General features: G+C 48.1%; 1 protein-coding gene across 8 annotated transcripts in view; it reads right to left on the reverse strand.

Moving 5' to 3' along the window:
* ETS1 (ETS proto-oncogene 1, transcription factor) overlaps positions 1–15,596 on the reverse strand; it is a 142,422-nt gene that overhangs the window by 6,288 nt on the left and 120,538 nt on the right. The gene's annotated exons all lie outside the window — the stretch shown is intronic.

The raw sequence follows: 15,596 nt of genomic DNA on the forward strand, positions 1-15,596 counted from the left end.
ACACACACACACTTCTCATCTTAGTCATTAACACTGCCAACGTCTTAGTTCTGGAAGCCCTGACGTACTCTGTTAGTTTATCTTATACTAAAAGAGTCTGTGCTACATAGATTTCCTTCTAGGATAGTTTTCTATTCAGAAATGACAATGATGCCAGAGATTCCTATCTGATTTATGGGTGTAGCTAGAGAGACAGATATGGGCTCAACAGTCCACACTGCTTGTTACACATCTACGCTGTGTAGATGTGTAGGCCTTGTTAACACCATCTCAGAAGCGATCTGGACACAGTGCAGCTGGAGACAGCCAGTCCGTGTAGACAAAGAAAGCCTGGCATGCTCTGACTCAGGTAAGAAAACTTGAGTTTGTTAGGCTCTAATCCTTAACCTGAGTTCCAAATGTGTCTGATCCTAAGTAAACTGAGATGCAGTAGGAAACAAGCTTGCCTTGCCTCTCGATCTAATAAGGAAATGCCCTTCATGATCTAGGAAGGCAATCTCTTGTCATGTCTTGGACACACCTACAAGACATTTTCACGTTCACCATTTTGCTTATTCCTAAAACCCACTCCCCAATCTCCTTATAGGCTTGGCAGACTGGGCTGACTGCCTCCATTCTATCGGTGCAGAGTAAGGTGCTCAGGAAAAATGACGTCACGTTGGTCTAGGCACAGCTAGAAAACAGTGGGCCAATCCCCAGACCTTCACTCCAGGCCCCAGGGTAATCTTGATGGACGCCTATGAGCAAACAGCAGCTGGTGCTCGTCATCACTGGTGGGATACCCCAAGGAAGCCTTGGCCATAGTAATAGAATCCCAGTGGTCCCTCCTCAGCCCAGCCCAAGCTCAGCAAGGAAAATGAAATACCTCTACCTCACCCTTCTATGAATGAACCCCGAGTAGTTTAAAACCATCTTGCAAGAAATACCTTATACATATTCTAGAATTAAATAATTCAGCCAATGCCTGCAAAGTATATTAACATTTGAAGAAATAGTCCCAGGAATGACACTGGTAAAGCCTTACCCACTTCTCTGTTTCTACCCCAATGGAAAAAAAAAAAAAAAAACATTTTCTAGACAGCTCAGACACATTTGCAGTTTCCTTGGCAGCCAAGTAGTCACCAGCTACCACCCTCTGCCAGAAGGAATGTCCTGTCGTGATTTCCTATGAGGAATCCATTGAGAAGCCATCCGGACAGGCAGCAGGAAGAAAACAAATTTCTATTAAGAAATGCTATAGAATTAGTTACAATAGCCCTTGTGACATAATAGGTATCCTGAAGAAGTATAGAATAGATACCCACTGAACCACTGAAATGAGACATGAAAGGAAAAACCAACTATCCCAAAATTACAAAAATAAGCCAGGGAGTTCATGGTCCTCTTTTGGGTCAAGACCACAGACCATAGACATGGGGGAGAGAGGTCTGCTTTCAGACACCTGGTAAAGGAAAACAGGAACAGAAGCCAGGATTTACTGTGCACCTACTATGTGCCACAGTAACATGTCATGTTTTAGAGCATCTTATTGGGTTCCCCAAAATGTTCATTCGGGTTTTTCTGTAACATCATAGGGAAAAATCCGAATGATCTTTTTGCCCAATCCAATATTTATCCCTCAAAATAACTCCCTGAGTAGATACTACTGTTATCACATTTGTTTCTCCCACTGTACAGCAGAGAAAACTGACCCACTGCGTGTCCTGTCCAAGGTTGTGCAGGTCAGAAGTGGTATGGCTAGAACCCAGGCAGCCTGCCTGCCCCCCTAAATCTCTCTCTCAAGCCATGGACTTGCCCCCAGGCAAGTCCAACCCAGAGCTGGCATCTAACCTGCCCGCTGGCTGCAATGGTCCTTGGGGTAAAAGGACCTTACATTTGAAAAACAGCTCTTCCTCATGGCTCACAGCAAGCAGTCCAGGACACCGGACGGCCAGTGGTTCCCCAGTCAGTCTGACCACTGGGGACCTTGGTGTCCTCTACACAGGTGATACTTCCAGCTCCATCTGCACCCCTCATGGTCACCATTAGGCCATGTAGTTTCATTACTTCTCACCCCCACTGTGTGTGTGTGTGTGTGTGTGTGTGTGCGTACGTGTGCGCGCGCTCAGTCACGGCCAACTCTTCATGATCCTATGAAGCCTGCTAGGCTCCCCCCCCATGGGATTTTTCAGGCAAGAACACTGGAGTGGGTTGCCATTTCCTTCTCCAAGGGAGCTTTCTGGCCCAGGGGTCGAACCTGAGTCTTCTGCATCTCCTGCACTGGCAGTCGGACTTTCCACCACTGAGCCACAGGGTATGCCCCTCTTTCATTCCACTTGTCTTATAGTCCCTTTACGGATAAGGGCTCTAGTCACACCAGGTTGAGGAAAGAGGAAGAATCATGGGGATTCTTTTCCCTGGGAAGTTGTGGTCAATGGCAGCGAGAAGCAAGCACCTCCAGATTCCCGGGGAGGGGGGTCCAAGAGCCACCTCAGGCCCCCACCCTTCAGATGTGCAGCCATAGAGTGGGGACGGGGCTTGGATCAGCATCACAGGGACCAGCTCACGAGGGAGGAACATCAGACAGGACTATTCCCACTGTCCCTGCTGCCACTTTAGAGCCGCACCCCACTGTCTGCGTGCACCTGACCCCTGGGGTCTGCGGATGTGGCCCGAGACGGGGTGCGTCCTTGCACGTGGGTGTTTTTCCCCCTCCGTGTGAGCTGTCCTTTGTTCATAAGGAACACAAAACTGAAATTCGGGAACTGGGAACCCAAGTCCTAGGTGTGGTGCCTCTTTTTTTCCCTATTTACTGAAGGGAAGAGGGAGGGTAAATAGGAAAACCAGATGCCGAGAAAAAGGACAGGGCGCAGGATGGGGAGGCAGGGAGGAACGTGTCTCCAGGCCTGCACAAGAACGAAGTCATAGCAGCAGTGATGTCAGCGTGAATTTCCTTCCCTTATTCTTGAGGAGAGATCCTGCCAGCCTAGCCCCGCCAACGGCACGCACGGCGCTCCCACCCGGGGCATTCTGGAAGCCGCTGCTAGCCTTTCAGAAAGCCCGCAATGTGACCCTGAATATAAGGGATCCATGATGCTTCCCAGAAATTCCTCTCTTGTACATTTCTGCTGACACCCCAACCCTCTTTTAGGTTGTGCAGGCATCAGAGATAGGACAGACATGGGCTTCTTTTCCCTGCCAGACAGTCCGGAATGTGGGCATCGGGGTGGCTGGTGCCCAGGCTGGACCAGTGGAGAGTCCCATGCTGGAGCCTGTTTCCATGACAATGTATCCATCCTCCCCTTGGGTCTGGGAGGGAAGATGGGGAACTCTCAGGGTGGCCCACTCCCAAAGGTGGCTCTGGGGTCACTGGCAACTCTGACCTGCTGGTAGCACCCAAGTCCAGACCCAAGGGAAGTTCTCAAGCCCCAGACTTGCCCACATGCTGGCTGAGGCTGGCCCACTCGATCTGAGTTCTCGCAGAGGCTGTTTCTGCATCGCTCGGGGCCAGTCTGCCCAATCTGCCAGGGCTCGTCCATGCCCCCCTCCCTCCGGCGCATCTTCATGTGGAAAAGCCTTCTCTCGCCTCCATTCCACTCACACCTCCTCTCGGCCCTGGGCCCAGCCCCCGCCACCCACCCAACCGGACTCTGGTCCCAGTGACCTTTGTCCCAGGAGCAGAGAATGGTACTAATAATAGTGCCAGTCATGGGCAGGGGAGCTCACACACCGAGTGTGACTCACAATGCTGTCCCTGTCCAGGGGCCCAGGGCAGTCAACGGCGGCCTTCACCAGGCCGCCCCGGGGTGTCAGACGTCAGGAATCCAGTGGCATCACTGGGAAACTATGCTTCTCAAGTCGAAGCTCTGAGCTACAACAACAGAGGGTCCCTGTTTGAAGGAAGTCTCTCTCGCAGGCGGGGCGGGGAGGTGGGGGGGACGCCCCCCCTCCGTGGCTGCAGTGGGGAATTTCCTCTGACTGCTTTGTTCTTCTCGGCTTCTGGGGAAGAGGAAAATTCTCAGTACAACACTGACAGCCCCAATCTGAAAATGGTGACAAGGCCTCCAGACCGATAACATAGGGTGGGTACCTGGAGGGACCCCAGGACAGCAAAGCAAGTCGCAGGAGGATACCTCCCTCCAGGGGGACCCCTAAAGCCTGTCAAATCCAAGGCTATAATCTCTCTCTCTTTTTTCTTTTTAGGCAAAACTTCAAGCGAATTTCTACTCATTGAGTTGATTACACCCCTTCTCTTTGTCTAGGGACTAGAAGGTCCCCATCTATCTAGATGAGAGGTAGTTATTTAAAAGCCCTGCTTTTTTTGCCCCTCCGTTATTCTGAGGCTAAGATGGGAGCTACTTAGGTAAAAGGAAAGGCACAGGCTAGGACAAGGTTGGCAAGGTGTTCCCGATGCTCTGGATCATAATCCCTCTCCATGTGGCCATGTGTGGGTATCTTTTCTTCCCATTTTCTAGACGTGGGGGTTGCCAGCCATGGCAATGATCTCACTGCTCGCGAACCACGGTCAGAGGGGGACTTCAGCTTTTCTAGTTCAGCTGCACGTTCTCGCTCCGTCACCTGTGCCCAGTGCAAGGCTAACACAGAAGAGTCAGGGCCCGGGCAGCCTCCCGTCATGCTCTGCTCTCAGCAGGGCCAGCCCTGACAACTGGCTCTCCCTGCGTCTCTCTCATCCCTAGAACACATGCTGCAGGGGCAGGGCCCGTGTGTTTCTACTGCTGTAACCCAAAGCCTGGGATGGTGCCTCACCAACAAACACCAGCTATCAAAAAACCTGCTTGCTTCAGCTCCCTGGGAGCCTGGGTTGCATCTGATTGACCCTTACAGGCATAGTCAGTGCCTGGCCTGGGACCCGGTCTTGGACAGGTGAGCTCTGTAAACATTTACTGAACTGTCTTATACAAACAATCCTCCTGTGCGGAAAGGTATCAGGGTTTTGAAAAGGTGACCCAAACTGCTTCTCTCTATTAAACTATATTTGGGGCCAAACAATATGGGGGACTCCCAGGCTACATTTCATCAACATGCGCCCCAAAATAAAAACGACCACACCTCAGGTCCTTTGGGGATTCATCTGCTACTTTGAGAATCTAATCTCTGTAGCTCGACTCTCAAAGTCAAATCAAACACCTAAGTGTGGGCAGGACACCGCATTTATTTTAACCTATGAAACTCTCATGGTTGGTCACCCTTGCAGCAGGGTTTACTTGGCTCCAACAGCACACATCTGACAGGTGGTCCTAAAACAGAGGAACGGGACCAAGCGGCCCCGCCCTCTCACCCAGGTGTCTCTACCCACAGCCAAACGATGGTGGCAAAAACAGAACACTCGAATCCAGAAATGACCCATCTGTTCACAAGTCTATCTTTCTTACAAACTACTGCAGGATGGCATCACTGACTCAGTGGACATGAGGTTGAGCAAACTCCAGGAGATGGTGAAGGACAGGGTGCCTGGCGTGCGGTAGGTAGACCATGAGGTTGCAGAGAGCTAGACAAGACTGAACGACTGAACACAGCAACTGCAGGAGCGCCCACCTCTGGGGGCTGGTGGGCGACCCCAGCATCTAAATGTCACCCGCTTCTTGTCAACCCCATTCTAAATTATCATTCATAGATGATCCCAAAGTCCCTCTTTCTCCTTTCGGTTCTTGTGACATGACGTTTAATGAGAAACTGAACAGAAAGCATCCTGACAGTGTCTTGACCTCTGGGCCAAATTCAACAGGAAGCTGCACTGTCCTCTGCCTAAGGATGAAGGAGTCGGTACCAGGGCACCAGGAAGATTTTCAAAAGATGGAAGAGCAGAGACTGCATGGTACTTTGGCTTGTTTTTATACCTGTAAGAACCTTTCCCCGTTTCTTCTGAGTTATGTCCCTCCTTTTCTCCCAGCTCAACCCAATCTCATCTCATCTCCACCACAATCCACACACAATCCATTCTGTAACTGGCTGAGATGCCTTGGTTCAACAAATCACTCTAAACCATTATGTTCTAGACACTTGTTCTCTATCAATGCCTAGTAACTCAAGGGCAGCAATCCAGGATCTAAGTTCTTATAACTCAACGCATAACCACAAACAACATTCTAACAGGTGCTTGAAAAATATCCCTCATGAATATCATGAAAGACAACAGGTTCATGCCCTTGCATTTATGGATGCTGGAATAGCCAGTGTCGAGCAATGGAAACAATTAAGAAAACAAAACCAGCCTTTAATGTCAAGTCCACGTCTCTGAAACAGTAGACCAAAAGAAAGGAGGAAGCGTTTCAAAATATTTAAATAAACAAATATGTCGGACATTGGGCATACTGACTGAGATGACAGCAGATGGTATCCTATAAAATGAAAATATATACATGATGGTGGGAAATGCCCAAAATAGGGAGTCAAGTGTCTAGAGCCTTGACCCCACTTCTTCCCTGATTCATTGAGTGATCTCATACAGCTCATTTAACCTCTCTGGGCTTTAGTTTATCCATCTCTAAAATGCAAGTAGTTATCACAGCTCCTTCCTGCTTAAGAGCTGACCACAGTGTAGAACACTTTGGGAATATAAAACATAACAGTAGAATTAAACAGAAGAATTTGACAACAGAAAAAATATTTTTAAAAGCAGACTTTTCTGAAGAAAAACAAGGAAAAACAAGATGGACTAGAAAAACAAAATAGCAAAAGCACTAAATAAAATTCAATTATTCTTCCAAGAATTCAATTGGCCTTTTATACGGCAATTTTGAAAGAGGACAAAGTTAGAAGGATAAGCAAAATGATTAACATATATAAACGTAAAATGTTTTAAACACTGTAGATGAAAAGATAGTTAAGGTTTTTTCAAGTGAAGGATAACTCTGAAGTTCCTGCTCTAATTCAAAGTAGGCAGGCACAGAAAGAGCAGATGCAAACTGCTTTGCAAGTGAAAGTATAGCCGACATTTCTGGTTTGGGGAAATCTTGGCCACAGACAGACTTAGATCCTCTTTCCCCCAATGTACTTTTTTTTTTCCCTAATCATTTATACTCCACAGCAAGCCCACTCCACCTAATAATTACATAGGGCTGAGCTACAGTGAGTCCAGCATTCCCCACAAATGTCTGTAGTTTGGCCCAAGAGACAGATCCCATCAGTATTAATCGAAGGAAGAGCAGAAAGTCTTGTCCAGAGATCAATGTCCAAGACCGTCCTGGCAGGGAGCCTCGTTGGAGGGCCTTAGCTCAGCCAGACTCCCCTATTTGGGGCAGACTTAACTGAGACTCACTTGGGTCTGCCTGGGGCCTGAGCATAAGACAGTTATACACTTGAGTGTCTGGAGGAAAGGCCCTTGTTTTTGCTTGCGCTCCTCACACCTGCAAGTGTTCAAGGACACACGTGTAGGGGTGGCTGCAGGGAAAAGAGACGGTTCCTCTCTTAAAGGGGCAGCTTGTCCTCAAAGACAGGCACCTTCCCTCCAAACTCAAGAACTCTGTCTAATCAAGTTCACCCTGCCACTCAGACACACTCCTGGACAGCAAGCTGGCAAAGCACAAGCCAGGAAGTGGCTTTCTTCAGAGCTTTTCCTCCCAATGTCTTCTAGGTAACTGATTGTTTTAAGAAGTCACCAGAAATGAGTGAGGTTTGGATTTGAGGGTATAGAGTGAAAACTGATGCTGAAGCTCCAATACTCTGGCCACCTGATGAGAAAAGTAGACTCTCTGGAAAAGACCCCGATGCTGGGAAAGACTGAGGGCAGAAGGAGAAGGGGGTGACAGAGGATGAGATGGTTGGATGGCATCACCAACTCCATGGACATGAGCTTAAGCAAACTCCAGGAAATGGTGAAGGACAGGGAAGGTGGCGTGCTGCAGTCCATGGGGTTGCAAAGAGTCAGACATGACTGGGCGACTGAACAGTAACAGTGCAAATTGTGTTCAGAAATAAAAGATGCTTTAGATAGTTAATACAAATATCCAAAGGATGTATGTATATTCACGGCTGATTCTCATTGCTATATGGCAGAAACCAACACTGTAAAAATTAGGAAAACAAAAAGATAAAAAAATATATATATATATATCCTCAGTTCAGTCGCTCAGTCGTATCTGACTCTTTGTGACCCCATGAATTGCAGCACGCCAGGCCTCCCTGTCCATCACCAACTCCCAGAGTTCACCCAAACTCATGTCCATCGAGTTGGTGAAGCCATCCAGCCATGCCTACGGGCAATTAGGAAAAAAATAAAAAAGAAAATGCCTCCTTAAGCATCTAGGTCATAAGAAGAAAGATGGCTGCACTGATTACGACTAGAGAATAACACTTGAGAGTTCTGAAGCCTGGACCTTTCCTGGTAGATTTTCCATGCAATCTCTGGGCTTTATTTTATCCTAGGAGTAAAGTTTCCCCCTTGTACCAAAGCTGAGAGAAATGACTAGCTAACGTATTCAAATTCTTGGGGTGGTGAACTGTATCTTAAACCATCACTGGAGCACACAACTTTTCAAGCCTTTATCCAATAAATAATTTCTGAGCACCCCTCAGATGTAAAGCGTGGTAGCCAGCCTGGGTGGAATAAGAGAAGAGAGTATTAAGAGCAGCAAGGAGGCAGCAGAAGAAAACATGTCTGTTCCACTGTAATGGGATAAGCTGAAAAGGGACTGCCCACGCCTTTAAAGAAGAAAGGACTGAGAATCCAGCCTGGAGGGGCCCTCATAAGAAATTGCACCCATCTTGGCTCTGAAGGTCAACACCCCCTCAGAGCCCAGCCTTGAGAGCACCTCTCTGGCAAAGCAGGTCCCAGCCTCCACACCGAGTGCAAACTTTCACATTCACCCACCTTAGGACAACTTTCACTCTCATTATCGCTCAAGGAGAGGTGAGTCACAGAGCAAACAATGCAGTTGGGTAAGTCAATGTCAACAGCAGGCACTGAATCCAGAAGCCAGTCCTGGGCCACCAGGAGCGTTGGGATCGTGGTCCAGCGCCCTGCTGTATGACCCGCCGGACGCCACACTGATCAGTCAGGGCTGATGGGGCCACGGCCACATGAGGCTCCACCCTCTGGCCACAGGGAGCATCTGTGATTCCATCCACAGGTCCCCACCAAGAACATGCTTCCTGGGGCTGCTGCGGCCAGGGACTGGGCATGGAGGTCACATGGGGCCACTCCTGCCAGGCGGGGAGCTCCCCCACTGGGCAACTTTGACTGAAATTCCCAGGAGCCTGGACACCCCCTTCCTTGGAACTGCTGTGCCCTTGGAGTTTCTTCTCACAAGTCTCTTTCCTTCCTGTCTGCCATTGGGCCTGAAAGGTCCCCGCCTTCTCTTTGAAAGCCCTCCACCTTCTCCCGCTCTCTGCCACTCTGTACTTCAGACGTCCCCCTGCCGCCCTGGGACATTTCTTACAAGTCCAATCATGTCTCGACATCTGCTGCTCAGCAGACCCAAACCAACATGCTACTAATGTTGGCTATTTTCCTCCCAATTGTCTGACGTTGTGCAAAACTGTGAAAGGCCTCTTCTTTGTTGTCTGCTGTGTGACTCCGAGCTAGACCTCTTCCCTCCCTGGGAACCTTAATTCCCTCCTTCATAAAGTGAGGATAACAGATTTTTCTTCATGTGGTTGTTGGTGACAGTTTTCAAAAATATGAACGCATATGAAAGAATCTAACACACAGTGAGAGCTCAGCACACGTGGGTTGAGCTGAAAAGCTGAAGTGCCCTAGGTGGTAGTGGTGTGCGTATGCTGGGTTGCGTCTGCCTCTTTGCGACCCCATGGACTGTAGCCCACCAGGTTCCTCTGTCCATGGAATTCTCCAGACAAGAATAATGGAGTGGGTTGCCATTTTCTCCTCCAGGATATCTTCCCAACCCAGGGATCGAACCCGCGTCTCCTGTATTGGCTGGCAGGTATTTCACACCGCTGAGCCACCAGGGAGACTTTATGAAGTGACCTAAACTGAAATTAAGTATCAGCTGTGCTCCCCAAGACACTGCCAGGAATGACTGGAATTCTCTAAGTTTAACCCATCACCCTCTGACCAGAAGGAATGTAGAACTGTACTGGAAAAACAAAAGATTTGGAGAATAATATGAAACAGTGGTAACAGTTAGCACCTAAAGAGGGTTTCCTATGGACCTAGCACTGTGCTGAGTGCCTTCCATAAGCTATTCATGCAATTCCTACCACAATCCGAGGAGACAGAAACTGCTATTGTGACCATTTTGCAGATGAGAATACCAAGGCACAGTGAGGTCAGCTTGCCCACAGCCATGCAGCTCTGGTCAGTAGCAAAACCAGGACACACTTTGGCTGCCTGGCTCCAGAGCCCCCACTCTCAACCCTGACACAATGAAGCCTCTGCCACGTAGCCCAAGGTCAAACAGCCTCTCACCTCTCATGTGCTTAAGCTGAACCTAAACCTGAAGGCATTAGAATAGCAGGTGGGGTGATTATCATCTGTAAGCATCCCAAGAAAGTCGCTTTAGGGGGAAGAGGACAGGGAGAGATACACAGAGGCCCTTGAACAACACAGGTTTGAGCTTCACAGATCTACTTATACATGGATTTCTTTTTAATATAAACATGTTAAAAAAATCCTTTTTGTAGATTTGCAGCAATTTGAAAGAAGAAAAAAAAAATCAGACAAACTGAGTAGCCTAGAAATATGAAAACATTAAGAGAAAAAAAGGGAGGTCAGGAATGCATAAAATACATATAGATGTACATAAAACACAGAATATGTGTAAGTGGACTGTTTATGCTAGCAGGTCAACAGTAGGCTAGTAGCTAAGTTTGGGGATTATACTCAGATTTCTGACTGCACAGGGGTCGGTGCCCCTCACCCCATGTGTTCAAGGGTGGACTGTAGCGTCTATTCAATGGAAGGAGTCTCCATGCATCTGCTGAATGGAATGAGTCTCCATGCTGAGGACCCACTCACTGGTCTGACAGCACCCAAGCTGGGAAGGCAACTGGGAAACCAGGAGATGTCAAGGGGCGCAATCAAGGGACCGACTGGAAGAGCCCTTGGCAGCTGAGGCCATGGGATTTTCCAGGCCAGCTGCTCACGACCAACAGGACCTGCATGGTTGCCTCAGCAACACACGGGCTGGATTCTGCTCAGGGGAAACATCGGCTTCAAAGACACAAAGGTGGTGCTTCCAAGAGGAGACAGAGCGGCATTCCAGCAGGGTCACCACCCAGTTCCACCACATGGAGTTAAGAGTTTGTTAAAGAAACAGCCACCCAGAAAATGGAAGAACCAGAGACGCCTCGAAAGCAGGTGGTTGGCAGGGGAAGGGGGGTGCTGTGTCCCCTAAAAAGATGGGCCCCTTGTGGGTTTCCTGACTCCAAATCCAGGCACCCGCAGGCTTCAGGTGGTTTAAACACCAGGATCTGCTATCTGTTTTGTACAGCATAAAGGGGTCTCTCTGCCCTAAAGGCAGCTTCCTGGAGCTACTGGAGCTGCGTCCAGTCCCCAGGGTGGCTCAACCAGCTGCGGTCTTCAAAGGCGACTGACAAAAACAGGGAACCTCCCTGTCCACACCTTCAAAGCCGTTTAGAAGGGAAAAAACGAACAACGAGGCCGAGTCCTCCCACTATGTGATTTTCTCCACGGGTGGCAGATGTCTAAGACCAACTGTTCCCATGCAAACCAGTCAGGAGGCAGAGGCAGTGGAACCTCCACGCAGGCAACAATACTAAGGGGCTTCTGATCCCTCCAGCTCGGAGCTGCCGGGGACCCCCGCCCCCTGAGCTCCAACGTACTTTCCCAGCAGTCTCATAACTGAGGAGCTTGTCAACTCACTGCTCCACTGAGATCCCACTCACATTCCATGCGCGCCCTGAGGACCCACCGCCAAACACAGCACAGAGAATCAGAACTCCCCGGCTTCTGAGATGCTGGCTGGTAGCTAGGCTCCATGTAAGCTGAGGGGGTTTGTCTGGCTTCCTACAACCCGTCACGCACAGGGGCCTCTGAGGAGCAAAGGGCAGATGCTGTTTCTGCCTCTCTCACTGCCAAACTTTCCTCCTCCCAGCCATCCAGGCGCTACCCACGGACACTCTACCCTGAGACAGTGATGCTCCCTGTAAGCCTGAGGCCAAGTCCAGCTTTGCCTAGGCTGAAAACCTGAGGACTCTTGTAAATGGCAGGACTGCACGAAAAGAGCACTAGGGTTGTAGCTTATGTCAGGAAAGACTGTAGTCAACTCACAACCTTACAGCCACAGTACTGACATGGAGAGACTGTATTCCAGAACCTGGCTTAGGGAATATTCCCTCCACCCCCAACTATAAAGTTCCAAGTTGTTCCTAATAACACCTCCATGGGCGTGTAGGCTAGAATGAGAATCTCCTGCACCAATTCACACCACCGTCTTCTTCTGCTCTGGGGACCCCCTCTCCTTTCCTCATCAGTGACTGAGGCTCACATGAGAAGCTTCCCCTGGGGGTTGTACCTGAGGACACTCAGATGATTTTGCAATCCAACTTTCCTTCAGAAAACCGTGATTTCAGGTGATGCCGCCCACGCTCACGTTTCATTCTGAACTGAAGGGCTTGGAAGCCCTTCCTTTTGCAGGGACGTTGTTTATTTTCAAAAACATGTCTTAGCAGTACCTTTATGTTTCTGAACCCTACAACTCAATGACCAGTCAAAACGCCCAGGTTTTGGGTGTGGCCCTTGGACTCCGTTATTGTGTGAGGGTAGACGGGCTCCAATTAATCTACAAAATGAGAAGGAAGTTTATCTCGGGCAAAAAGCAATGGATGCTAAAGCATCTATTTCTGCTTTATTGACTATGCCAAAGCCTTTGACTGTGTGGATCACAATAAACTGCAGAAAATTCTGAAAGAGATGGGAATACCAGACCACCTGACCTGCCTCTTGAGAAACCTGTATGCAGGTCAGGAAGCAACAGTTAGAACTGGACATGGAACAACAGACCGGTTCCAAATAGGAAAAGGAGTACATCAAGGCTGTATATTGTCACCTTGCTTATTTAACTTATATGCAGAGTACATCATGAGAAACGCTGGAATGGAGGAAGCACAAGCTGGAATCAAGATTGCCGGGAGAAATATCAGTAACCTCAGATATGCAGATGACACCACCCTTACGGCAGAAAGTGAAGAGGAACTAAAAAGCCTCTTGATGAAAGTGAAAAAGTTGGCTTCAAGTTCAACATTCAGAAAATGAAGATCATGGCATCTGGTCCCATCACTTCATGGGAAATAGATGGGAAACAGTGGAAACAGTGTCAGACTTTATTTCTGGGGGCTCCAAAATCACTGCAGATGGTGACTGCAGCCATGAAATTAAAAGATGCTTACTCCTTGGAAGGAAAGTTATGACAAACCTAGATAGCATATTAAAAGGCAGAGACATTACTTTGCCAACAAAGGTCCGTCTAGTCAAGGCTATGGTTTTCCAGTGGTCACGTATGGATGTGAGAGTTGGACTGTGAAGAAAGCTGAGCGCCGAAGGATTGATGCTTTTGAACTGTGGTGTTGGAGAAGACTCTTGAGAGTCCCTTGGACTGCAAGGAGATCCAACTAGTCCATTTTAAAGGAGATCAGTCCTGGGTGTTCATTGGAAGGACTGATGCTAAAGCTGAAACTCCAATACTTTGGCCACCTCATGCAAAGAGTTGACTCACTAGAAAAGACCCTGATGCTGGGAGGGATTGGGGGCAGGAGGAGAAGGGGACGACAGAGGATGAGATGGCTGGATGGCATCACCGACTCGATGGATATGAGTTTGGGTAAACTCCGGGAGCTGGTGATAGACAGGGAGGCCTGACGGGCTGCGATCCATGGGGTCACAAAGAGTCGGACATGGCTGAGCGACTGAACCAACTCAACTGAAAAGCAATGGGGGATGGTCTAGGGCTTCCGTTTCTATAAGGCTGGTACCCCTTTGTGCAATGTCTCACTCAAAAATACTTGCAAGTTGAATTCCTGACGATCTCAAATGTAGTTTTTCAGAGGCTAAAGGATTAGCTATTCATAAGTCTACACAGCATAGTAAATCATAATTTCATTACAGGTAATGAATCGCTTGGAGCTTAGCCTTTTCCCAGGCTCCATGATAAAGAAGAGACCCTGAGCACTTCATAGAACAATGCAACACAAAGCTGGGGCCACACCTACACACTGACAACACAACTATTACCAGCAGGACTGCTCCACACCAACTGCAGGAGTGACAGGAAAGAATTCCTTATCTGTATCAACTAAAGTCTGGCAATCTGGAGTGAAGTTATATGAAGGCTGTTGGGAGACCATAGCTCCACCCCCTCCAGAATGTCACGCCCCATCCCCCTGCATAGTGTTAATGAGTGACAAGCAAGGCACAAGGCCCTGAATGTACTCTAATGGGAGTAACTGAGATAACCAATGAGTGTTCTCATTCCTTAAGAGAGAAAGATTTCATACTCAGGTGAGACATCCAGCACTTAAGGTTCAGTTCAAGAGCCACCTTCCTGCAGAAGGCTTGGAATAAGTCATTTTTTTGTGTCTCAGTTTTGTCATTGATAAAAGGAGCCTGAAGGGACAGAGAAGGGAAAGGATCAACACTCTGAAAATCCAGCATATTACTCTACACCTACTGAAACGGGGGGGAAAAAAAAAACCAGGGATGCCTATGTTTGTCAAGGATCTAGAGAGCATTTTGTTTAGGTCCATCAAATACACAGAAAACACTGGGCCACTTCTCTCAGATAGTTTTGTAATCAGATGGGGTTCATAAGGTATCTTCAAACAAAAGAAAATGGAGCTTTCTGATTGTATCAGTTTGATAATCATAAGCAGTCCCAGCAAGGTAAGAAGGTGCATTCTGGCGGAAGCCAGTGTTGCATTTGATGTATTCTCAACTCAGCTAACAGGCAGGCTTTCAAGCCATGTTATCTGCCCCCACATCTTGACCTAATTTAACAAGTTGCCATGGGAGCCCAATGAAGGTTGATGCAATTTTCTTATCTTGGAAGGAAGAATGCAACTGTGCAAGAGAATGTGAAAATTCAGTTTCTAACTGATTTCCACACTTACAGTGCAGTAATTAAGACAGCATCAGAAGTAAAATGTATTCCTTTGAGGGTGTAATGGACAGAGAACTGGGCTCCCAGAGACAGGAAAATGGATTCATGTCCCAGTTCAGGGAATCTATACAGACATCCTTTAGTTCAGGTGACATAAAAGGTATACATGTGCTCCTACTGTGTGGCCACACATACCCTGGAGGTAAGCAAATATAAAGGAAACAGATTTTTTAAAAAAAAAAAAGAGCATATAACTTGAGATGGAAAATAGGTGTGATGTTTATGAGCAATGAAGAGTTTTGCCAACACTTATACAATGATTTCCACGTTCCAAAGTACTTTTCTGAACTTCAGGTCATCTTGGCATGTCTGCATAGACTCAGAGACTCATTTATAAGAACTCCAGTCACTGCACACTTACCAGGTGGTGGAAGGGCCTAGGGAAGCATGTTCCGTTCGCTGGCCCGTTCCCTAGGATGTATCTGAGATGATGAGGGGTCACAATGAGGGGCAAGATATAGTTTTCACTGTGGACAAGAGATATTTACCAGACAGTGAACACGGGGCGGGGGCGGGGGGGGG

Source organism: Ovis aries, chromosome 21, assembly GCF_016772045.2.
Source record: "Ovis aries strain OAR_USU_Benz2616 breed Rambouillet chromosome 21, ARS-UI_Ramb_v3.0, whole genome shotgun sequence".
Taxonomy (NCBI): Eukaryota; Metazoa; Chordata; class Mammalia; order Artiodactyla; family Bovidae; genus Ovis; species Ovis aries.